General features: G+C 41.8%; 1 protein-coding gene across 3 annotated transcripts in view; it reads left to right on the plus strand.

Annotated features, from left to right (window-relative positions):
- ITPK1 (inositol-tetrakisphosphate 1-kinase) overlaps nucleotides 1–24,521 on the plus strand; it is a 141,841-nt gene that overhangs the window by 30,967 nt on the left and 86,353 nt on the right. The gene's annotated exons all lie outside the window — the stretch shown is intronic.

Here is a 24,521-nt window from a genome sequence, read left to right on the forward strand (position 1 = left end):
AAGGTTTACTGTTTTTAAATGCTGTCATTTAGATGTCAACAAGACCTCAACGTAATGATTTTTCTTTCCTTTCCATTCAGTTCTCTGTAACCGATACTGGTTTTGGGGAAACAGGATCCCCTTTTTGTGGAGCATATTTTGAGGCCACATGCCATCTAGTTTAAGAGGTGCCCTGGTGAAAGTGGGAATGCAGTTAGACTTTTCTTGTGTCTGTCAGTTAATAAGATCTGATGGTTGATTAGGTGATACTACTCTGTTAATTGCATTCACAGGCAGTCAGGCTTAACAGAAACAGGAGCTGCCCTTTGAAAATAAAAAAAACTATGGCAGAAGGAACGTTCTTGTAACCCAGTGAGCAGTGAAATGATACTAAAGTGCCTTCAAGTTGTAACCCATCTACGGATAAGTTCAGGTGTTGGCTACCTTTGTTCTTTCCCAGGTCTGAATGGTCATATTTCACACAAGATGTTACTTAAAAGATGGTGTCAGCTTGGGAAAGGAATTATGTTACCGTGCCTGCTGTAACATTGTAGCACTAAAAGAGGAAGAGGGGAGCATGCTCTTTCCTTCTGGCTTATTTTGTGTGCTTAGAAGAGCTGTATGTCATAGGTTTCACGCTCGCTGGTACTTACCTAGTGCTTGTTTTGAACCGTAAGGTGGTCAGTGAGATCCTCAGTAACAGAGATGAAACTGCCTTATAGAGAGGACAGGGGAGAGAGGAGGAAAATGGTGTGTCAGCCACTGATAATTGAGGTTGCTCTTGAATCCATGTGAAAGGTGCTTCTCAACACCAGCAGGGAGCAGGAGAAAAACACTTAACAAAAAATAAATTGAAAAATCATGTTATTTTGAAGAATCCACTGTCAGAAAAGGCTTAAAAAAATTCTCATTGCTAGTTAAAATGCAGAGTCTGTCTTTTGGGTGTGAGTGGTTGTCTGAGAACTGCATGCTATTAGAAGGACAAGAAGCCAGGCTATATTTGTGTCACTGTCTAGGGGACATTGTTATTTCAATGATACCGAAGGGTATTGCAGTCCAGTGCCTGCATTTGTTATATGTGCCTTGTACCTGCACTGCACATTTAACCTCGAGGAACTATTATGGGATTAATTCAATGATGCACCAGTTAGTTGAGCAGAGGGCAAATTCCATTTTATCTTGTGGATTAAAAGAATTCCACGGGTTGCCTCTTAGTTGTCTGATTGCTTGTGTAGCTTAATCGCTAGTCATCAGATAGATACAAAATTATTGGAAAGTATTTCTTTAGTGGAAGAGCATTTTGGGAAACATTTGGACAGAACTAGACTGGACTTTGTCCCTGTAAAAATGGTTTATATGAAATATCACAGCATGTTTGAAACGTCAGACTAACCTGTACGGGAAATTTGTGCCCCAAAGGCATACCTTGAACACTGATGCCTGCTTCTCTGCCAGAACAGGATGGATGGATGGATAAGTGTGTGTGATCACCCCTTGCCATCACCTGTGTGTTGCTTCATATGTCTTGATGCATGCACTTTAGCCAGTAGGTAATGTATCAAAAGTGGGCTCTTATTTCATCCTTTATTACTAGAAACCTTTACCAACCTTACCTGATCCATCCCACTAGCCCTGCTTCTCGGTGAAGGATTGTCTTGGTGTCCATCTGGTGGACAAAGTTTATTTGACAGAGGGAAAATTTCTTTGATTTGTTTCCTCCTTTAAAGAACCTATCCTGTTAGAGAGAAACCAGCTCTTGGACCTGACAATAGGCAAATAACTCAAAACACAAGAATGCACAGGATGTTTACCTAATTTCTTCTTTACATAAATTCAGAATTTTTCTGAATATAGAGTTACTTTCCAGTAATAATTAATGAATTGGAAAGTAAGGTTTAGTTACTGGCTTTTAGAAAGCAAAGCATGACGGACTGATATGTGCTGACTTCTGTGAACAGATATCAGATCATTCTTTTCCAAAGGAGCAGGAAAAAATTTTCTACTACTAAAGGAAAGTTTTGGTAGTCTTGAAGTAAGCACCTGCATGACTTCTGTTTCCTTCCTGCAGTGAGGATTTAGGATAGTCCTCTACCTAGACAGATTAAATTCTTTTATTTTGCTTTCTTAAAGCTAACTGTGGTGTATAGTGTACAGATCATCAGTGAGCTGCTGCTAGACAGCAATTAACATTCTGTGACTTGTGTTCAAGTTCTGTGTTTTGTTTTCTCTCAGACTGCCACTTTCAGCAGAAAGACTGGTTCAGCTTTCTATTTTTATTGAGTGGGGAAACACGCACATCCTCCAAGGAGAAATAATGGAAGAATAGGACTGGCAGTGGGATGCTAAGCAGGCATGCTCCTTTATCCAACAGTAAGACATTATTAAAGCATCACACTGAAAACAAACAAAAAACCTCTAAGCTCGTGTGCTGAAAAGTAATTGGGATTTTTTTAGAAATACTGATTAAATTCTAACATAGTAAGAATTCACTGTGAACTCAAGGTACAGGAGCTGAAATTTGCAACACTATATGGTACAACTGAGTAACATCCATCAAGCTAGCTAGCTTGAAAGATAGTACCGTAGATTAATTAAATAAAAAGCTTTCAAGGTTATGAGCTTTCCAAAGACAGTATGAGTCTGAACCTACACCCAAACATTTGTGAGCCTGAGCAGGATTAACTCATTTCTGTTTTTCCAGTGCCCATGACAGAACTCTGAGCAGCAGCATCTTTAAGATCTGGCAATGTTTTGGATCTAGGTTTGCTTGCTGTGGCTTAAAACCGAGTCATTGGGACAGCTGCAAACCAATGGTATATTACAAGAAAAAAAAAAGAAACAAAAAGCAGCTTACTGGTTTTTAAATAGTCTCTTAAAAGAATTCTGTGCTGTATCTCCTACCCTGTGACATGTCATTTGCTGATTTTTTTAAGCAGACATCGCCCCAGTAAGAGGGTATTCCAGTTTTGCAGGAGGGAAGACTGAAGGATGTGTCCCATTTCCTCTCAGAAACCTTTTGCTGTACCAGCCCCAGTGCTGTTGGGAGCTGTGCTGCAAACCTGCACAGCAGGAATTCCAGCTCCAGTTGTCTCAGAAGGGGTGTGGGGCCACAAGCTCCTGCTGTTGTGTGGGCATGAAGGGAAGGGAAGAGCAGATGAAGGTGGTCAGCAGACCTGGTGTTGCTGGCTCCCTTCCAGTGAAAGACAGCACCCGTTTAGAGTATTTGGAATGTTGTGCTCTTGCAGTTCCTGTGGCAGTTAACATACCTTCTCCTTTCTTGCCAGCTCTTCCTAACCTTCACAGCTGCCTTCTCAGCTGGAGTGGCCTGAACTGGTGGCCAGAGAAAGGGTAGAGATGCTCTGAACAGGTGGCAAACATGACCGGAGCCCATCTGCCACGGCCTGCAGGCAGTTGCTAGGAAGGCAGCAGCTGGCAAGTCTGAGGCAGAGCAGCCATTGCACTGGCATTGGGAGAACTTGCCAAAAAATGCTCAAATTTAGGCATTTCTTAATGAATTCTTTCATCACTGTTTCAAGGGAAAGATTGCCCATGAAGTTATGCAGTGGATTCCTAATGAGACATTTACTATTTGAAAAAAAAAAAAAAAAAGAAGCTATTTTCTATAATGAAATCTAGCAATGAAGGGTTTTGTGTAGCGTCTAAAAGGTAAAGCTGTTTCTGGTCTTGTTCAGTTCCTCCCCTGCCCTGCACCATCTACCAAATTAGTGGAGGGCCAAACTTAGGATTGAAAATTGTCAGTTTTTCTTTAGCCAGTAAAGTATCCAGTTTCTTATGACTGTGTAAGCTGGCAAGAGAGAGAGGGAACATCTCCATCTACCTTGTTTTTCAGGAAAAATCTGTTTGGCTTAGTTTGAAGAATGTAAGATTGAAAACACGTGCAGTGAAATGGAAATCATCACAAGTTCCTCTGGTGGGGACATGCATTTATTTTTGTTTCACAAGCTATGCAAACCCAGAATAATTAGCTGCAGCCTTTTGGCTTCTGACAAATTGCCAGTTCAGTCTTTGTGTGACAAAGTTTGGAGCCTTCGTCTTTCTCGCGACTTCAAAACTGTTTCAAGGACTTCCACACCTAAGCTTTCCTAGAGCTCTTGATCACATTTTTAAATTCTAAAATAGTGAAGATTTCCTATTTTTGGTAGGTATTTTTGGTTCGAATGAACACTAATGCTCTTTTATCATAGAAAGATGTTCTAGTCAGTGGCTGTAAAAGTGGTATTAGTCATTGTATTTCAAGCTGCACACTTTTTAATAGCAGTGGGATATGGAGGACAACATGTTTTCCGATGTGGAACTGGCTGATTGTAGTAGTTACAATGGTCTCCGCTGCTGTTTTGTTTTTCCTTTTCCCCCCAACATTCTGGGAATTGAGATACTTGAAATCTTTTTCTTTGAGAAGAAAACTGTCCTTTGAGCCATGGGTTTTCTTGAAGCCTGCAAAAGAGAATTCAGTGTCCCCTCTGCACTTTTTAATTCTTCAATCAAAGTAAAATACTAATGACAATGGTTTCCACTATTTGTTGCCAGGGAACAGTTGTTTTCTTGAAATGAGGAGAGGTTTATTTTCACATGAAGTATTAATGGAATAAGCTTGAAACAGCAGTGTTCTAGCCAAGAAAAGGAGCTTATAAAATATATATCCTATAGCATATACAGAAAGATGTGACTGGAAAGATTCCAAAGCAAACAAGGTTGTTGAGATGTTGGAGAGTTGGCTCTCTAGTACTGGGAGAAGAAAGTTTATTTTTACATGCATGCCAGGCCTTCAGTAAAGTGCATATTCTCCTGAGAATGGCAGCCGGCTTTGCCTTCAGTGCATTTTTGGAAATGATGCTGTAGAAGCCCTCCAACCCTCCCCAGTCTGGATTGTGTTAGGTACTTTGCATGTACCTGAAGGTGAGGGGCCTCTGGTTAAAATACTGGAAAGATCCTGATACTTCTTAGTGGCAGTGCTACACCAGAGTGTTCTAAACACACGAAGTGGGGTCTTTCAAAAAAATGCATTAATCTCAGCTTCAAACCCAGAAATAGCAGGACTTGGGAAGAACAAATCCCAGGCAGAATCCTTCCTCTGGTCCTTCTGAGTAGAAGAGATCCCTCTGTGTGAGACCTTCATGTTAGCTGAGAAGCAGCACTGCCCAGCAGGAATGAAGCACAGGCTCCAGTGCAGGGAGAGAGGATTTTGGCATGATTTTGCTTTATGTTGCATCGGCAGGCTGGTCAGTAAGGTACAGTCATGGGCCTTTCAGGTCCAGTGGAGGAGAAGAATAAATACACATCTGCTGGGGCAAGGAAGGAAGACAACACTACAGAATGTTTCTACCATGTGGATTAAGCAGATTAAAGAAATAAACACTTATTCTTTAAAAATTAGAGTAAGCCAAACGAATGAAAATGCATTTAGATTTTTTTCACTCTTGATGAGTAAATGAGGGAACCATGAAGACATTTTTGTGTCTCTCTGCTTTGACTGCTTTCTTTTGACGGTGAATCCCAGTGGCCTAGGAGAGATATGGGCTCTGCAGTCACCTGGGCGAGTGAAAACATTACTAAGATTTAGAAATCTCTAACTAATGTGTAATGAATGACTGTCAGGTTTGAGCTTGTACTGCTTTGGCCCATGGAGCCAGCTCTGCCCAGCCCCTCTGAGTTCTTGGTATGTAGTGATGAGGCAGTGATTCCTAACAATGCTTAAGGCTGGGAGTTGGGAAGTCCTGGGTGAAAATCCAGTCCCTGTGGGACCTCTGCCAAAGATTTTGGTGGCAATAATGGGACTGAAATTGCAGTGTGGAGTTGCCTCGCTTTGTCACTTACTGCAGGTACTTTGGATCAAGGTACAAGGATCTTGCTCAAATTCTACCTCTATTTCCTAATGTAGATAATATTCTATGTAATGGAATGCCATTTAAGTTGCTTTGAACTATCTGAGTGGAGAGACTTGGAAAAAGACGAGTGTGTGGAGGGCTGTTAATTTTTTAAGATTACTGTGTATGATATTCTTTCTGTCATCAGCATATGTCTTCCCAGATACTTCTGTGAACTGCAAAGCTTCATAAATCCCTCTTCAAGAAACAGTATGGATAAAAATAAGACCTTACAGAGACACTGGAGTGTAAAACTCTTTATTTACCTCTTTGGAGCATAGAGTCCCAGTCTTTGCATAAAATGACTCTTAGACAATGCTTTTATAAATCATGGTTATTGCAGTGGTGCCTATGGGCCAGCAAAGCCCTGGCTTTAATTTGGGTCTGCATTAAACAATAGGATTATTTGTCTCACTGGTTGCAGGTGTTGTGATCTGGTATCAAAACAGGGCACATGGAGTGTGTTTGGAGACATGTGACTCAGGAAATACATTATTTTAAAACGAACCTGTCTCATTTGCAGTTTTGCTGAAACTGCAAAGTCAGCGTTGAAGTACAAATATGCATATAGCTCTTTTGACCTTTTCTGAAATTTTTTCTTGGAGTAGGAAGTATAGGGAATTAATATGATACCATGACAAGGGTGACTGTGTCTCTGACCCTAGTCCTCTCCCAGTTGAACGCCCCATCCTTTGTCTGTTCTGGGGCTGAAATTATGCAGTTCTCTACTCAGGCAGAGCAGCAAGCTCATTCCTGTGACAACAGCTGTAACCTTGTCATCAGTCCTGGAGTTTTGTTCCACAGAGATGTTTTTTGAGAGCAATGGCTCGTTTATCCACCATAGCTCAGGCTTGGTTGCTTAAACGGAAGCTTTATAGAGAGAATATCATCAGAACAGTAAAGGAGACTAACTGCATGCCTGCCTTCCTCAGTGAGGGTCCTGGTGGGTCTGAACTTCCAGAGGACTCTGCAAAACATCAGTGGAGTTTAGGGAAGTTTTTTCAGTATATGTTGACTCTTCCTTTCTCCAGCTTCTGCAAGAGTTACTCCCTCCTTTGATCGGTGACCTGAGATAATTGTATCTGGAGATATTGCATGCTTGTTTGCTCTTCTGGCACTTCACAATTAAAGGAGATAAACATATTTATGTTGCAAGATTGAATGGTTCCAGTAAAACCTGGTGCTTAGAGACATTAGGCCCTAAAGTTTCTTAGATTTTCCAATGTGAAGACCCTTAAGTCAGAGAACTTTTAGCTCGTGTACTCCAGCTACCTCTATATAAAACAGGGCACAATCAAACGCAGCAAAAGCTGGAAATGTTTTTCTGACCCTAATTGCCTTCATGAAAATATAGCAGAAGACTGAAGAGTGGCTTCAACTTAATTAGAACAACTGAACTTCTCCCCCTCATCCCACTGCCTTTTTTTTTCTCTCCAGGGGAGACTGTGTTTCAAGGATGATGCCTTTTGCTAGAAAGAGTATTTATTATTCACTTTAACTCTGCATTTCTGGTGAAAGCAATACACCTGATTTTTCTTTTAATTTCTCTTTGCAGCAGTGTAGAGCTCTTTATGTCTAAACATAGATCAGACAGAAAGGGTTTCTGCACAAGCTGTAAATGTTTTTTATGCCTTTGGTTGTTATATTGCACCACCTCTAGTACTCACTTTTGATGGAAAACACTCGTGGACTTTTTAATAGTTTATTTTTAATCACTGTCTATTTTTTGATAATATTTACTGCTAAAGGTAATTTTGCACTGGTACCAAAAGCAGTGCAGTTGGTAGTGTAGGGTGGAAATTGTTCAATCTAGAATTTCAGTCTGAGGAAGACAGGAGAACACCAGGAGAAAATTAGATGATTATAAGCATAGTTTCTCCAAAATGAGGTAGAAGTGGTTTATCCACAAACGTGTGTTTCTTTAACATAAGGTCACATTTATTGAAAATTTGAGAGCTATGGTATGTTATTTTTAAAATTATTTTAATTTTTTTTCATCCCTCTTCCCTCATATGACTTTTCATGGAGACTGCTGCTGAACTTTCTGGATGAGATTAATGTGGTTCTCTGCTGGCTATGCCAGGTGGACCAACCATGGTTAATAAACGGATTGAAGTAGTCACTGGATACCTAAGGGCATGATCTGCCCTAAGCAGTCCCTTAGCAAGCGGTGGAATAGAGTCCTTCCTTTTGGAAAGCTTTTGTCAAAGAGAAGAAAGCTGAGGGCAACAATTAATTTTCTTATCATACACTGGGGGAGCCTGGAGAGAAGCCTGCTCTGGCAGGTTCCTGTGAATCTCTGTGTTGCTCAGATTCATACCAGGGAAGAAACTGTTGGTATATTTAAAAACAGTGTGCTACTGATGTAGTAATGAATCTGTTTAAATCCCAAAGGCAGAGGAACCATGAAAGCTGTGAGCTTTGTCTCTGCAGTTCTGTGAAGCAGTTTTGTTCATGGTAGTCACAGCCTGGGCTCTGCTACTTCCCCCCCTGCTCACCTGCCCACAGAGCACGGTGATTTAGTTCCTAGGAGGCTCTGTATCCAGCTGGGCTTTCTGAGACTCAACTGTGCTTTTAAAAACAAAGCAAACTCAAGCCTGCCTTCAGTATACAAACTGGTCACTGAAATGGTGATGCTGTAGTACGTTTTACTTCAATGGTTCTTTTCTTATGCTAAGGTTATTTTTGTGAAGGAGTCAAAAGAATTAATTGTTGCTCATATTATAGGTGAATAAAAGCCTGTCTAGAGAACGTGTCCTCTGTGCTGTTGGTAAAAGTTTGCTTGCTAACCCATAGGATCCTGAGGCAGTGCTGTCAGCTAGCTAGGCAGTAAGTATCTCACATTTCAGTCACGATAAAACAAAAATCGAACTTGGGGCACTGCTCCTTTGAAAACTGCCACAACAGAGGTTATGAGTGTGAGAGCAGAAATCACCCCTATCTACAAACCATAGATTGCTTCTGTCATTGCTAAGCAATGGACTTACCTTGCACTGGTTTTTGTTTTTATTTAAGGATCCCTTATAGTTAATTGTCTTCCTTGACAAGTTCTCTGATCATTTTTTTCATTCTAAGCTTGCTTCAGTAAATTACGATTGCCTTATTTAGTTTCTCAGTTGATGTGCTTCTTTCAATAAATTTGTGTCTAATTTAAAGTTGTTACAAACTTTAACTTATACATAGTATCCTCGTCTGAGTGCATGTTGTAAGGTGGGCATTCAGTAGTTAGTGAAGGCCTTGTTTTAAAAAAAGTATTCCTCCTCCTGGTACCTTGCCAAAGTGCAAAGGAGTTATTTACAGTGTTTTGACAGAGTCATCCCAAGAGGGAATGGAAAAGATGCCATTGGGACTGAGCTAATACTGTAAAAGACTGAAATGTAAGGAAAACAACTCTGGTAGAGGAATTTTTGTCTGACTTTGCAATCTGAGAAGCATTTTAGCTTTGCTTTTGTCATAAATTGTTCATTGGAGCCAAGAGCTTCCTTTATTCAAAGGTCTAAGTGCATCTGAAATTGTTTTCTTGTACAAGAAGCTTCATTTCCCAAATCCACTGTCCTGTAACCTTAGCATAGTTAGTGTTAAAATTGTTCATCGACCTACTGATGGCAAAGATTAGAGAACAAGCTAACTGCATTCTGTGGAGAATTTATGTTGATTACAGAGGGGCCATTTGTACTTCAGATTAGCTTGGAAAATTTTCTTTCCTGTGACCTAGGTGAGCTTATTTTGTAATACCCTTTCCTTTATGATAACATCCTTAAGTGGCTGAAAAGAACCTGGAAGCTATAAATGGGGAAACAGAACTTTTTTATTTTAACTACAGTACAAAGCAGTTTGAAACTCAGTCAAAGCAGATTACATGTACATGAGCCTGCTGTGATGACTTACAGACCATGCAAAGTCTGAATGGCTGGTTATCACTGAACTAGGTGACTAAAAAGGAGGTAGAGATAGCAATTGTTCCCTGCTGATGACAGATCCTTCCGCTGGTCCCTGCTCCTGATAGTTTTTCCACCTCAGCTAAAAAGGGCAGGTTAGAGTTGCTGGTGGGTTTCGAACAGTGATGATCCTGCATTGTCTGGAGGACCTTTCTCCTGCCAGTGAAGTGCAACATTCTCATATGGCTTTTAGTCCTTTCTGCATGAGGAAACTACACCCCAGTTGTCAGTCTTACCTAACAGGTGTGCTGAATGCTCCAGCTCTCTGCTTTCTTTTGATAAGTGCTGCAATTGCTTTTCTTAGAGGTCGTGCTGGGTCTCCTCTTCTTCAACCTGCTTGTACGATGAAATCAATGCATCTCTTCTGTGGTTCTGAAAATCTGTATCGTTTTAACTGAGCCTGTGGAAGTGGATGCACACAAAAGCTGTGTTCGCTCTGAGACCATTGTGCGCCACACAGATGTGCTCGTGCTGTGCCTGAGCAGGTGCAGCACCAGGACAGTGCTGCTGCAGGGGCGGCAGCGTGTTCAGTCTGTCCAGTACAGCCCAGGCCTTGCAATGCTGTTTAAGAGTCTGTTGCTGTAATGTCTTTTTACTAGTTTAGTGCAGTCAACCCTTTGTTCAGCAGCTCAGTGGATTATATTTACTTCTATATTAGTACAGAGTAGATTCAACCTCAATATAGCATGAGGAAGGAAAGAAGACAGTGGGATCCCCTCATGGTCAGTGGGTAGCTGGTGTTGTGGAATGTTAAAAGGCAAGTGGAATTGCATTTTCCCAGCCATCTCTTGAACTTCTCCATTGTCAAGGTCCTTCTTTCTGAGACGGCAAAGTGCTGACTTAGATTAGAGGAAGATTTAAACGTTTTCAGAAGGTCTGCTTTCACCACACTCCTGGAGTGGGAACAGCTTAACTCTGCTTACAGCAGAGGTGATTTTGAAGTAATGCTATGCTGTCTTTTTGTTTAAGGAATCACAGTGTAAATGCTGCATAATCATGCATGAAAAATAATCTGTCCATGGAAATGCTGTCTTGAAGGTCGCCTTTGTTACTGCCCAGATATGTCTGTCTGTAGCCAAGTTTTAGTGCAGTAATACCATCAAGTTAATGTTTAAAAGAAGAGCTAACAGAGTTTACTTCATCTTCAGTAGATAGAAGTACCAAGCATAGTTGTTGATGATTGGGAATTTTAATTTCTTGCGAATTTTCTTAAGATTGATGTGCTGCAACTTTATTTATTGAATCTCTTAGGATTGTTTATGATTTTGTCTCAAGAACTTGGTGTGTTTGGAGAGGATCACTTAGCAACAGCCTATGGCACAGTGACATGCTCATGCCAGTACGATGAACCATAAAACAATGAGGAAACACCCAGAAACATCAAGTAAATAGGAATTTAAAGCAAAACAAAGCAGCTCACTCACTGAAGAGTTCTGTGTTGCTGTGGAGGGGCACTGTTTATAAAATTCTTTGCTTTTCAGTAATGAGAAACCATTACTTGTGCCTAGAACTTTGAATTAAGTGACTTCATGGTACTTGTTTGTTTTTAAACCATACACGATGATTCCTGTCATTTCAGTCTGGTTTTGGGAACTTTATAGCAGACTCCTGTCTGATTTCTGTGCAAAGCAATGGACACCTATCTATTATAATATCCATTGCCTCATGTGTTTGTCATTTCATATAGTTCAAAATCTGTGCATTTGACCAAGAATAAATGGGTAAAAGAATAAACTCTACAAGCTAATTCAAAAGCCGAAGACCATCAAAATAGTATTTGTGGATGTGTTTTTCTAAGGCTAACACTAAAAACATTAGATGCTGCTTTTTTCTTTGTGTTGTATTTTGGGGATAAGATGCTCACAACAGAGCAATGGCATGTCTACCAAAAAGTTCAAGTCTCTTAATATCAATATTGAAAGCACGTATTTATGGGAAGGATACATACAACTCCGTGGTCATTGGTTTGCATTTTGTCCCTTGTTTTACAGACTTTTACTGGCTCATTTTTTTAAGCTCTGCATATGGGACTTCCTTTTGAGCTGAATGTTTCTGCAGTTAACATAAGCAGGTTAAGCCTGAAATACAAAGCTTTTGAAGAGCAATTTTCAGACTTCAAGCCATTCTTCTCACTGGCTTCGTATCCTCCTTTGTTCCGCATCTCAAACTCCTGGGCTGTGGTGTTCAGAACAGACTGTACTGAAGGACCTGTGTTTGAGGCCTGTCCTGTGCTTGTACTTGTAGCTGTCTGGAGACAAGCCAGCTTTTCATTTTGAGGTTGCAAAATCGTGCTAGAATGGCAGAGGACTGGCCTTGTTCTCCATGGGACTTACTAGCCTCCTGAGCCCCTTGCCAGGTCTGTGAGGCCAGGCAGCATCCCCAGCAGAGGCAGGTTACATCTGCTCTGGCTGTGGAAACAAGAGGCCAGTGGTGCATGTCTCTGCCTGTGTGTGACCACAGGCCTACCCCAAATCTGCTGATCCTGCCGAGTGCAGCATTTGAACGACTGTTTCTGTGGAGAGAGCTCTGGTGATGGGAAGCCTCCTGCAGCAAGACGAACTGTTAGCCAGTTCCCTCTAAACCGCTCGGCTTCCTTGCCAGCTCTGTGTGTAGCAGCTCACACGGCTGCGTTTGTCACACCTTGTTGCCGGTGCCGAGACAGGCAGAAGCGCGCTGTGCACCTGGAGTGCTGCTGCAGCACATCCTGGGCTGTGAGCTGCAGTGTTAGCTCTTACCCTGAGCTGGAAACCCTGAGCCTTTGAGCACTTGCAGTAGTGTCCTGCAGCCAACCTCAGCGTGGAGTCCTGCCTCCTGGACCACTGCTGAATGCTGAATTACAACCTGAGATGGCCGTAATGTTCTCAAAGACAAGTTTGGCAGAATTAGAGCTGACAGCACTAAAGTTTCATGTGTTCCTCTAGATTTTGAAAGGGGATTTTTTTTTTTAATGGCATAGAAGGTGGAGTGGGAACATGAAATTTTCAGGTGTTACAATGGAAATGAGAAGTTCTCATCAAGGGGAAATAATCATTAAAAGATACTACTAGGTATCAAATTAGCTTTACAGTTAGTAGAGACAATTTAAAATAATGATTTTTTGATTTTCATAAAGGTAAATACTCTGTCAAGTGGTCAGGAAGTCACGGTGAGGGAAGTTCTGTGGCTTGGGTCTCAGGACAAGTGAGATGACCAACCATACTGGTCTTTCTAGTATCTGAAATATGAGGTAAATTGCTAAGTAATGAGTCTGCTTTTCAAAGATGCTGAGCAGCTGCTATTAAGGTTCATGGAAAAAGCCGAATGCTCTAACTTACATGAATGCAGCAGCCCGCTCTCCGCAAACATGTGTGCGAATCCCATTCCATCTGACCACCCATCCCTCAAAAAATTGTAGCTGAGAAATTTTTTCTGAATTAATTCCATTATCAAATGCTGGCAAATTTTCTGGCCATATTTATTGTTAAACTGTATGTATTTTTGTTGCTCTAGACCTGTTTTATTACTTAATGATGTAAACGTGCCTGAGTGACTTCTAGTTTGGGGCCCAGGAAGGCAGAGCCTCTCAGGTCCATGTGTTGAAGCTAAGCCATTGGTGTCCTTCCCTCTCTGAACATTCACAGAAATTGCCATAAATTTTTTGAGGAACTTTTCCTTTTCTATCCTCAGAGCAAAATATACAAAATATAACACAATGCAACAGACTGTGTCATCAGCAGAATTCCAGTCTCTATGATATCATAGTTATGCTTTACAAAATAGGATGATTTTGCTATTTGTGTTCCTCATGGCTCTATTTAGAAAAGAATACTACACTGTAAATCTGCTACAGGATTTTGACTCTATGATCCTTGTGGGTCCCTTCTAATTCAGGATATTCTGTGATACCTATTGGCAATGCAGTAGAAGAAAGCTAGCATTACAGACTTTTAATCTTTTATTTACTGTAAAGTAAATAAGCTTTACAGAAGGAGGAATTTCTGTTAATGTTTCAGTGATTACAGTCTTAGTCCTTTACAGTTTATGAGATACCGCCATATGCAAAAGGAACATGCATACTCCATAGGCATACTAGGTATGTGGAGGGAAAGGAGGCTTGTAATACCAATTTCAGGATAAAAACTTTTCCTCTTATGAGACACTTTCAGTATTCAGTGAGGGACTACAGTTCTCTGGGAACTGGTCAAATGTAGCAGACATAAATATAGAAGCCAAGTAGCATGGCAACTTGGAGATCCTTTGCCCCTATAAAATAAAAAACCAAACACACCAGCAGCCTATTGCTGCACTTCTAATATGCTTTTTTGAAGGAGTCCAAAGGGGTGGCAGTGTGAGAGACTGCTCTCTCCAACAGTATAGAGACTTCTTGGCTCAGCACCTCTTTGCAAGCAGAGTTCCAGCAGGATGTTTGGTGAGTCTACACTAGGATATGAGAAAATTGATAGGGAGAATCTGAAGGCTGTTCTCATTGCATAGTTGAGTTTAACATTTTAGCTTGTCCATGCCAAGATCTGTGCAGCTTGAAACCTTTTCTGTAGTCAGGTACATCCTGCAGTCCGAGGAGGTGGCTCTGGGCAGGAGCCGTGGGAGTGCTCCTGCAGTGTAGCCAGAAAAGTGGGGTTGCAGGAGTAGCCATTGCAGGTAGTAACAGTAGCAGCTTTTCCACATGGACTGGTTGATCTGTTCAAGAGCATAAAATATGTAGTTATGTTGCTAATCTGGACCGAAGTCAATGTCATTGTGTCCTCCTTTGCTCATTTTCCTAGGAAGATTCGTGCTGACACAAGTATGTGACTGTGCCTCAGCCACGTTTCCCACTGCATTTTAGAATACCACGTTTTTTAAACAGAGCATTTACAGACTTGTTTTTGAGGGTACCACCCATTTTCTCCAGAACTCAGGGCAACTTTCTGGTTCTGAAATAGCTGATTAATGTAATGAGCTTGGTATGTCTAACATAAAGAAAAACTGGGAAAGAAAATATTTATTACCAAGAAAACAAAGGCCATCCCTCCTGCAGGCACAGGCTGAAGAGGGGAAACTTTATACTCTTGGTATATCCTTGGTAAAAATAATTTCCTTGCTGTTGGTTCCTAAAGTAAAATCCAACTAAAAAAAAAAAAAGTTGTTACTCTACAGCTGTCACCTTTATGTAGTAGGTTGTTAGCTTATGTCTTAACTGCCTTGTGTCAATCTGAGATATAAATATGTGATAAAATGCAATTTATTGGGTGGGCTGGAAATTAGTTGCTGTTAAGTCTTAGTTATTTCTCATCGTGTTTGCTGGGAACTTTTCCCTAGACAGAGACAGCTTGAAAGGCACCCGTTTTTCATGAGCTATTTTTAATACTTAAAAGTTAATTGAAGCACTTATTTAAGACATTTATTTTTGGCAGAAAAGAAAACATGAATTCTCTTGTATATATTCATAGTTTCTGCTGCAAGGTGAATCTCCATTTTTTTCCCCCTTCACAGGCTCCACCTGTATTTCTGTCTCCTCCTTCCACTTGTCTCAGAGAATAAATTTGGAAGCTTTACCAGGTGGAGGCAAAATGTGCTGTAACCTCCTATTCTATACTTCTTACCTATTGCTCCCAAACATTGCCATATTCGTGGTTCGAGTTAACCAGAAGGATATTAGGTCAGGCATTTGGCAAGTTGCCTTTTATAAGCTTTAGTTTCTTAGTCTGCAGGCGCAGGGTCTGGAGTGGAGGTGCCCCTTTCAGTGACCTGTATCCTGCTGGAACAGAAGGGAAAAACTGAGGGGGGAAGTGAATGGCTGGGAAAGCTGCTCCCTCTTCATGGTGGGGTAATGCAGGAGGTTTCTGGAGGGGTCAGTCTGGCTGGCTCCTCTGCAGATTTTGTTGTTCCCTGGGGAGATGGCTGGTTAAAGCAAACAAACCAGAACCGTAGCCATGCATGTTTTAAGCCGGTTTGTGGTGGGTGTTCCAAGCAGTTAAGATACCTGGTTTTGTTTTCATACTGGAGGCTTTGGATACTTTTTCTGGGCCTTCATTTGGCCCATTAGTATTGGCGTGAACCTGCCTGAGGATTTAGTACCCTTTAACTAATTGAAGAGATTTGAAGATCCTCTGAGAGGCAACGAAACACTTTTCCCAGCAAAAGTCCTGCATAGTTTGAATTTTATATTTACCCTCTCTTGCTTGGCACCCACCTTTGCATGATGTGAGCATGTTTTCCCTAGTTCACCGTATCACCACTTGCTGCCCAGTTACTTTGGCAAAGAGAAAGATTTCCTGTGTCATGGGCATTGGTGTGTTAGTGACCACAGGTCAAACAGGTGACAAAAAGGGGCTATGAAAAGAGGAGGAGAGGAAAGTGATCTACTGGGCAGGAAAGCTACAATGATGCGTGGGCCTAGTGGTCATCTGTGGGGTTTTATTTAAAAATCCTTGTTGCAGTGTTGGTCTCCTTCGTTCTGCAGGCAGAGGCTGTACCATCAGTGCTCTGTGCAGCACAACCTGGCAAGGGCAGGAGAATGGAGAGAAGAGCCACTTTTCTGCTCATCTTGCCCCTGCCTTGAGGCATCACTTGTTAAGCTTAGGCAGGTGTTTGCAAAGCCCATGGCCATGGTGGTAGTACAGCTGGATTGCAGAGCCTCAGCTCTACCAGTGCTGCCTGTGTGAACCTGTTTTTTTGGTTTTAATAATAAAACCAGTTCCTGCTACATATTATCATGATAAATTCAATGGTACATGGCATGATTCAGATACTTTTCCCCTTTGCTTTTGTCAATAAAATGCTTAAAATTGAAATTGCCCCTGTTAGTGGGAAAACCAAAGCTGAGACAGCCACAGCAGAGTACTCATCAGTAGTGCTCCCTGGAGAGGAGTTGCCTAGTGCTTGTGTTTTCTGGGGTCATCCTGGATTGTAGGGCGTGTAAAGGGAGAAAAGGGAGGAAAGATGACAGATTGCAAACCTAGAAGAAAGATGACAAAGAATGGCAAACCTAGAAGTCTTATTATCACTTACTCATGACATAAATATGACATGGCATCCTTTCCATGACCTACTTTCATCTCTTAGAGCATGTTTATCAGATGTAGATACCCACAGTGTTGAAACACCTGACTCAGGATGTGCCGTGGAAGTGCACATCTGTAATCCTTACTGCCTGGCTACTGCTCAGCCTAGGTTGCCTCTGAAGGCTCATATAAGACAGTAAATGAAATCAGTTTTGTTTGCGTAGGGAGTGTCCTAATTGCACTGGTAGCTTTTTTGATGTTGAAGTGCACATACTGGAAAGGCAATGAACTTGCCAAATATTAAAAACTGTCACTTTAAGTTTCTTGGTGAAGGGAGAGGCTGTTGTCCTTTCATCAAATGATCTTTTGAAAATGCTGGTTGTGGGTAGTCAATGCAAGGAAGTGCCTGGAACCACAGAGCACATTGCAGCACATAGCACTTCCCAAAATACACTTACATCGGTATGTCTCTGCAAATAGCTGTAGGTCACAGCTATAAAACCTGTGGTTACTCAGCCCTGTATTGCTACCGGATAGTTAATGGGCTGAACTCTAGCTGTGATAGGCCTTTTTTATGATTAGTGTATTCAGATGTGCTGCTGTCTATAGCATTGTGAATGCCACAGAACTGAGCTGCCTAAGAGCTTGTCAAACCTCAGAGCAGATTATTTGGAAAGCTCTAGTTGAAGTTTGAATGACACATCTCTGTAATAAGCAATATATGAATATTCAGAACACTAACCCCGCAAGCCTGCCTTGGTTAAGGACATGGCAAATGTCTGCAGTCTCTACAGAGTGGAGGAGGTCAGTCATTTTCGAAGGCAGGATGTGCTTTTTCTTGGTGTTAGTTTCACGTTTTGCAGGCTGGCATGGTCCGGAGCTGAGAGCAGGCAGCACAGAGATCGCAGCTGAGCAGCCTGTGGCCACAGAGCCTGTGCTGCCTTAGGGAAAGGGGAGGCACAATTTCCCTGCACGGTGGCTGGTGTCATGCTTTGCTGAGAGCAAAAGTGCTGTGACAAGGAAAGGACCCAGTTATAGAACGTCCTGCATAAAGCTTTTCTGGTTGGCTGAACTGGGGAGCAGGAGGGTCTATAGATGCAGAAATACCTACCCTCTGTTTCCCTGAAGTGTGGGATTCTTCCCTATGTTTTGTCTATTGTTTGGTGTATTTTTTTAAAAAGCTCCAACTGATTGGGCTTTCACCAGTTCCCGTGGGAGATTGCTCCATGGTCAAACACATTTGTCTGCCAGGAAGTTTTCCTGCTCATCAGCCCATACGTTTTCTTCATCTCACCCCATCAGTCCTAATTAAGCCATTTGTGTGGTGCTCATCTTAAGCATTTTAGGGAAAAGCACCTTTCAGATGCTGGTACTCTTTTTCACCTCACCACCTGTTTACCTTGGCTGAAAGTGTAGTTGTTCCACAGCTATTTGGCTTCAGTAGTTGATGAGCTGTAAATCCACACCCTTTATTTTATTGTAACTTGTTTGCTTGGATGTAACCTAAGAGTTTCAAACTAACTACCTAGGAAATTTAGGTACCTAAAGGTCACAGTGGTGACCTAGGAACCTGAATCCTTATGGTGTCTTGGATATCTTAGCAATGCTTAGCTTTCTTAGTGAATATTAAGCCCTTTTGCCTGTTTTTTGTTGCTGGTCACAAAGTTTCTTCCAGTGTTGTAGTACTCTTTTTCCTGACAGCAGAAAAGAAATTGTTTCCATTCCATGTCATTTGCAAGGATATCATATATTGACTTAATGGTGGTTTAGAAAGGGCTGTGATTTACTTTATGTAAAGCTTGATGTCATACAATAGGAGTTTGTTCTCCTTATTCTCCCTTCCCTCCTGTTTGCACTTGAGAAAACTCTCCCAGTTTAACTCCCACACCCCACAGAGGAAAGGTTTCCTGTATTGCTGGTCTGGTCGTTTCTGCATGTTTGATTATATTACCACAAGGGTGTATTTCTGAGGCACCCACAATTCTACTTGAACTTCGTATATTCACATTGAGGCAGCCAGGTGGGCAGTGAACTTGGGTAAGAAACGCAATGATATTTGTTACGTTACAGACCGTGAAGCATTGTTAAGAATCTTCTGTTTTGGTCTTATAAAAGGTCTTATACCTTTTCCCAAAAGGTGATTTTGACTTGGAGCAGGTTTGCAGGCAGCATTGTAACATTAATTTTAAAGCAGGTTTTCCAAATAAATAAAGAAATAAGTAAATAAATAAATACATAAATACCAACCACTCGCTGACTTTCTGCTTCCTTCCCTTGCGATATTATGAAATGCTTGAGACAATTTCTGCCACTCAGAAATTCCCATTGCACTGTGTATAATCATCCTGCAAACTCTGAGGAGTGTTTCAAAGGGCTCCTCTTCACTCTTAGGAAAGTAAACTATTTTCACAAAGTACCATTCTGGCATTTCCTTTGATTTGAGATCTACCTGCCAGGGTTTTCTTACAGGATTTCAGGCTCATTCAGATGAAACCTTTTGCGTGTCGATTCATTTTAATTCTGAAGTGAATTTGGCGAAACTATGTTGGCAGATTTTTGCATCCTTAATTTTCCTGCTTCTCCTAAAGAACACTTGGTCCTTTCTGAAAAGGCTCCCAAAGGGCATTCATCTAACTTGTCATCTTTTATTCTTATATATTGCACTGCTCCTGGGAGTAATCCTCCAGCTGTAGCTTGGTGCTGTTTTATCCCCCTGAGTGGCATCCCCAGCTGCTGCTTGCCTCTGGCAAAGAAGACAAATGGTTATTGTGTTCTGGAGCCATGCCAGGTCTTCTGTGTCTCTGCTTGGTCAGTATTGTTGTGTTTTATTTAGGATCTAGCAGTGTTTGAGTAACACTGGTCTATTCTGAGCCTTTCCTTCTCCACCATCCCACCCTCCACACCACCCCATTGATTTTTTGTTTAGAGACCTGGACTTAGTAAAGGGAGACAGCCCAGCCTGATGAGCTCCTTAGGAACTTGAGAAAATACACTTTGGGGTATTTTTCCTTCCTTATGTTTGAACTTTTAAAGTGAGGAGAATGTTTAGTTTTTCATACAAATGTTGGAGATTATTTTTGTCTTTAGTTAAACTGTCAGGCTCAGAATGTTTGGGCTGGAAGGGACTTTGAAGATCATCTTGTTCCAAACCCCCTGCCATAGGCAGGGACACCTTCCACTAGACCAGGTTGTTCAGAGCCCCATCCAACTTGGCCTTGAACACTTCCAGAGATGGGTTGTCCACAGCCTCTCTGGGCAACTTGTTCCAGTGCCTCACCACCCTCCTTCCTCATTAGGAAGAATTCCTTCCTAATATCTAATCTAACCCTTCCCTCTTTCAGTTTAAAACCATTCCCCCTTGTCCTGTCGCTCCATGCCCTTGTAGAAAATCCCTTTCCACCTCTCTTGTAGCCCCCCTTTAGGTTCTTGAAGGCTGTATGAGTAGCTCTCACTTAAGGTGAACATGTTCCTCTCTTCTCTTTAGCCAGGCCTTGTTTAGCAGTCATACCCATAAGTAATGACATGGCCTAGCTAAGAGTGATTAGCGGATAGTTCACTCATTTTCTTGGGGAATTGGAAATATGTCTTGGTCATGTTCTTAGCTCTACATTAGGGAAATTGTTTCTGTGCCAGTGTTGAAAAGGGCATGTTCTTTCAATGTATTTTAAATAATTTCTGAAGAATGTGAAAAGCTTGGAACAGCTGAAATAACTAAAGGGAAAAATGGAATAGGGGGAAAAAAAAAAAGAATGTCAAAACTCAAGATCCCTGGATAGTGAAATGACTTTCCTTCCTTTAAATTGCACAACTGAAAATGTCACATTGACATAAATATGTTAAATGTAATTACAACTTTTCTTTCTCCATGTCTTTCCATCTTAGGAGAATGTCTGCTTATGTCCGTGATGGGATGGGAAGGGGATTTTCAAAAAGACCTTTGGCATAACCTGAGCAACAGAAATACCTGGCCTGTGTCAGCCAGACGTTCTAAAACGTATTATTTGCTTCTAATTTTAACCCTATCAACATGATTTTAAATCTGTGTTTAGCAGCAGCTTGAGCTCAAATTTGGAAGATACTGTGGACCAGTGTGCTGAGTTGACCCCAACTGGTATCTGAGACCCCAGCCAGTCCCTGGCTTGTTCAGGTGGGCTCAGGCATCCCAGCTGTGTCCTCTCCCAGCCTCTTGCCCACGTCTAACCATGGGCTGCAGGGTCAGCTTTAGAGGCAGAGGTGGCCTGGGCACTGTGCAAGCTCTGTTCAGCAATAACTGTGGCATGGGTATGTTGTCAACATTGGTTTTGTCACTGGTTTTAAAAACAGTGACATACAGGCTGCTGGGAAGAAAATTAACTCTATCACTTCCAAACCCAGTACAACCAGTCACTGTCGTAAAGAGCCTCATTCAGAGATTGGTTCTTGCTGTCTTGCCGAAAAAAGAATATTTGGTAGCTACACTTAACAATTTTGTCACAGGGAAGCAGCTCCAAAACCTTCAGCATACCTGGGGAGCTGGTCAAAGCTTATACTATTGCTCTGAAATTGGGAAGTAGTAACAGACTCTGCTGCTGGCTAGTTGCAAAAGTGGAATAAACGAATTGTGCTAAACACACCACTGTATCAATCTACAGGATCCTTGAGTTTGGCTAATGCTACAGAGACCTGAAAAATCCCAACAAGCTGAGACATAATAGAAGAGCCTGGGTGTCACTTCTGTTCTTATAAGGCTCATAGCTGCTGTAGCTTCATAAGCATCTCTCTGATGTCCTGATTCAGTATTGAAACATGAAGTAAAATGGGCTAATGATAAAAATGCATGGTGAAGGAAATAACTTGAAAGGGCTTACATGACCTCCTGGATGGTGAACTTCCAGATGTGAGAGCAGAGTAGGCCTGCAGCGTAAAGGAAGTCAGTCTGCTAAAACTTATTATGGTAATGATGTTAGTAAAGGGACAGAAACCAAGCCTTCTCAAAGTGAACCTGATGCCTTGGAGCATAGTTTATTGTGTTTTAGTTAAAACACTGCAGTTCAACCAGTTATAATCCTTGTATTTTTCCTTTGAAAAGCTGCTATGTAGAATTAAAAATCCTTGAAGGTCAGTGCCAATGGGCACTCCCAGTGCCTATATCCAGCGAGTTCTGCTGAGGGTCAGTAGGAAGCCAGTATGGAGGATGCCTCCATTGTTTTTCAGTCTGTGTGTTTTTCTGAGGACTTGGCTTAGAGTTCAGCACTTCAGGACATGCATGCAGATCCTGCAGTGCTTCCTGTTTGCCAGCAGTTAAGTTTTCAGTGCACTGTTGGTCTTGCACACGTTAGACACTGTATATGGCCACAGTTGTGTGCAAGGCACCAGGAAGGTTTACCTATGGGTTTGCATGTAGGTCTCTCTTTCCCCACACCACCTCCTCCACACTCTGCCTCTCATTTTCATGCAAGTAGGAAGAAATAGGGGAGAAATAACATTAATTGCCATTTATTAGCATAGCTGTTGAATAAAATCCTTTATTAATGCGACATATGACCAAAGTTTCCTGACACAAGTGGCTTTGTGATTCATAGTGCTCCAACATCCCCTGCTCTAACTCAGACAAGTTGATTACTTCCTCCCACCAGCAGATGTAAATAGGAACAATTGGAGCTGTGATAACATTATCTTTAGTGGGGGCCAGCTGGGTCACACACCTTCTCTTTCCTGTCTGCAAACAGCAGCAAGGGCTGGCCCTGCGGGCTGCCAGCAGGGAGTCATGGCCACTGGAACTGACTGAAGAGGAGGGAGGTGCCAGTTTGGCAGTCATCCTCAGCTGCCAGGGCTGCAGGGAAATAGAGAGGAGGCTTGTAAAGAGCTGCAGAGTAGCAGAGAGGGAAATCATGGTCAGACACCTTGAAACACTCTTTTTAATCCCTCTGGTAAGGTGAGAATCAGGAATTGGACAGCTCTGGATCACCTGCCTTCTGCTGGGATTCCACTGCTGAAGGCGTCTGTACTCATGTTTCAATGCAGCTTAAAGGAAGCAGCCTTTGGAAATTGCCTTACCAGCTCCTGCTGGGAAATAGGTTTTTTTACACTGCAGTAATGCACAGGGTAAACTTAATCTGCAGGAACTCTTTTTGCCAGTTGTCTGAGGCTTTTAAGTCAGCATTTCAGTGCCAGTGGATTGAGCAAGTACAATAAGCCAGGCAATGCAAAGGGGGAAAATTCTTTTCTTTCAGCATGGTTCATTAAAAATCTCATTAAATATAAGTTTTCCCCAAAGTTATATGAAGACAATTCTTACATGACTGTTGCCATAAATTAAAATGGGAAGCTTGTTCACATATTTTGCTTTCAATAAGGAAGGAGTTTTTCATTTGGAAATTGAGAATTGTCCCAAAAGTTTCAGGTGTGCTTGTGCCCAAAAGGTTTCAAGATATTTGCTTAGCGTAACAGTGAGGACCAGTCAGGAAGCACATGGAAGGGGTTTTGTCAGCAAACAGGCCCTTTTTTCCAACTGTATTGTGAACTTCTGGGTGTAAAAGCTGTGCCAGCAATAACATGTGGTTTCAGTTTTTCCTGCTCGGAGAACTTGGAGGTGACTTGTTATGGTGAGGTGCTTGACTCCTGAGTGTGGGATTGGCAAGGGAAAGTTTGTGTTCATGTCGTAATTCTACAGGCTAGTGTCAGAGAGTACTTCTAATTACCAAGGGATGTCTGTTAAACTGCATTGTAGTGGTTTCAAGCCCCCTTTTCCCCCAAAATGTAGGCTTTTAAATACTCCAGTGGTGACAAATGACTGTGGGAAAAAGTTCTCAGTTTCAGAAGATGTCTCAGAGTAGTTGCCTGATGTTTCAGGCAATGTTGTTGTTTCTTTTGTGCTCTATCTTAAGTGAAAGTTAATTAGTTCAGAAGGGAAGGGGAGGAATAACACATGTACACTTATCTTCTCCAACAAGGACTCTTATAAAGGTAAGAATATATATGTAAAATATATATAAAATATGTTTGTGTATGTTGTATTTCTCTTATGAACAACTTTCTTACTGGCCAAGGCTCCAAGTTCAGCTGAGATGCCTCTGTGCTCAGCTGGTCTCTGTGAATGTTATTCTGCCCTTAGTATTTCAGTGTGTCCTTGCTGGAAGCTGTGTAGCCATGTTAAATTAGGTACAATGTCACACCAGTACTCTTGTTTCTCTAAATTTTTGTGTGGTCAGGCTGGTAGATGGAGTCGAGTAGACCTTTGGAGAAAAGGCAGGAGATTTTTGAGCACTTGGCTGTTTTAAAAGTGACTCCATCAAAGCAGGAATTGGAAAAAGGGATATGAAGTCTAGAAGTGACAAAGCTGTGCATATATTTAGGTCTAGATTCTCTGACATGGAAGCAGCAGGATGGAAAAAAATACTAAGAAACTGGTTGGATTTTTGAAGTGGGCAGTGAAGGTTGGTTTGTGGGTGGATGAGAAGTGGGAGAGAAAAAGCTCAAGAATTTTGAAGGTGAACAGGGGAAGGGCTTCCCTCTGATCCAAAAGCAGGATGATATGGTTAGAGATACAGGGAATCTGGAAGGTCTGGATTGTAAGAAGGGGAGAGTTTGAGAGAATTCGTGGTGACTTGTAAATAGCAGGCCCAGTAGCTTGATGATGATCAGGTTCTGATGTAAGGGGGGAGCTCAGAGAGCTAAGTGGGGCAGGAGCAAGAGCAGAGGTTGAGGTAAGAGCCAGAGGTAGAAAAGCAGAATTATGAACTGGAGGTTCAATAACA

Source organism: Myiozetetes cayanensis, unplaced genomic scaffold (assembly GCF_022539395.1).
Source record: "Myiozetetes cayanensis isolate MyiCay16 unplaced genomic scaffold, myiCay2020 scf6-25, whole genome shotgun sequence".
Classification (NCBI taxonomy): Eukaryota; Metazoa; Chordata; class Aves; order Passeriformes; family Tyrannidae; genus Myiozetetes; species Myiozetetes cayanensis.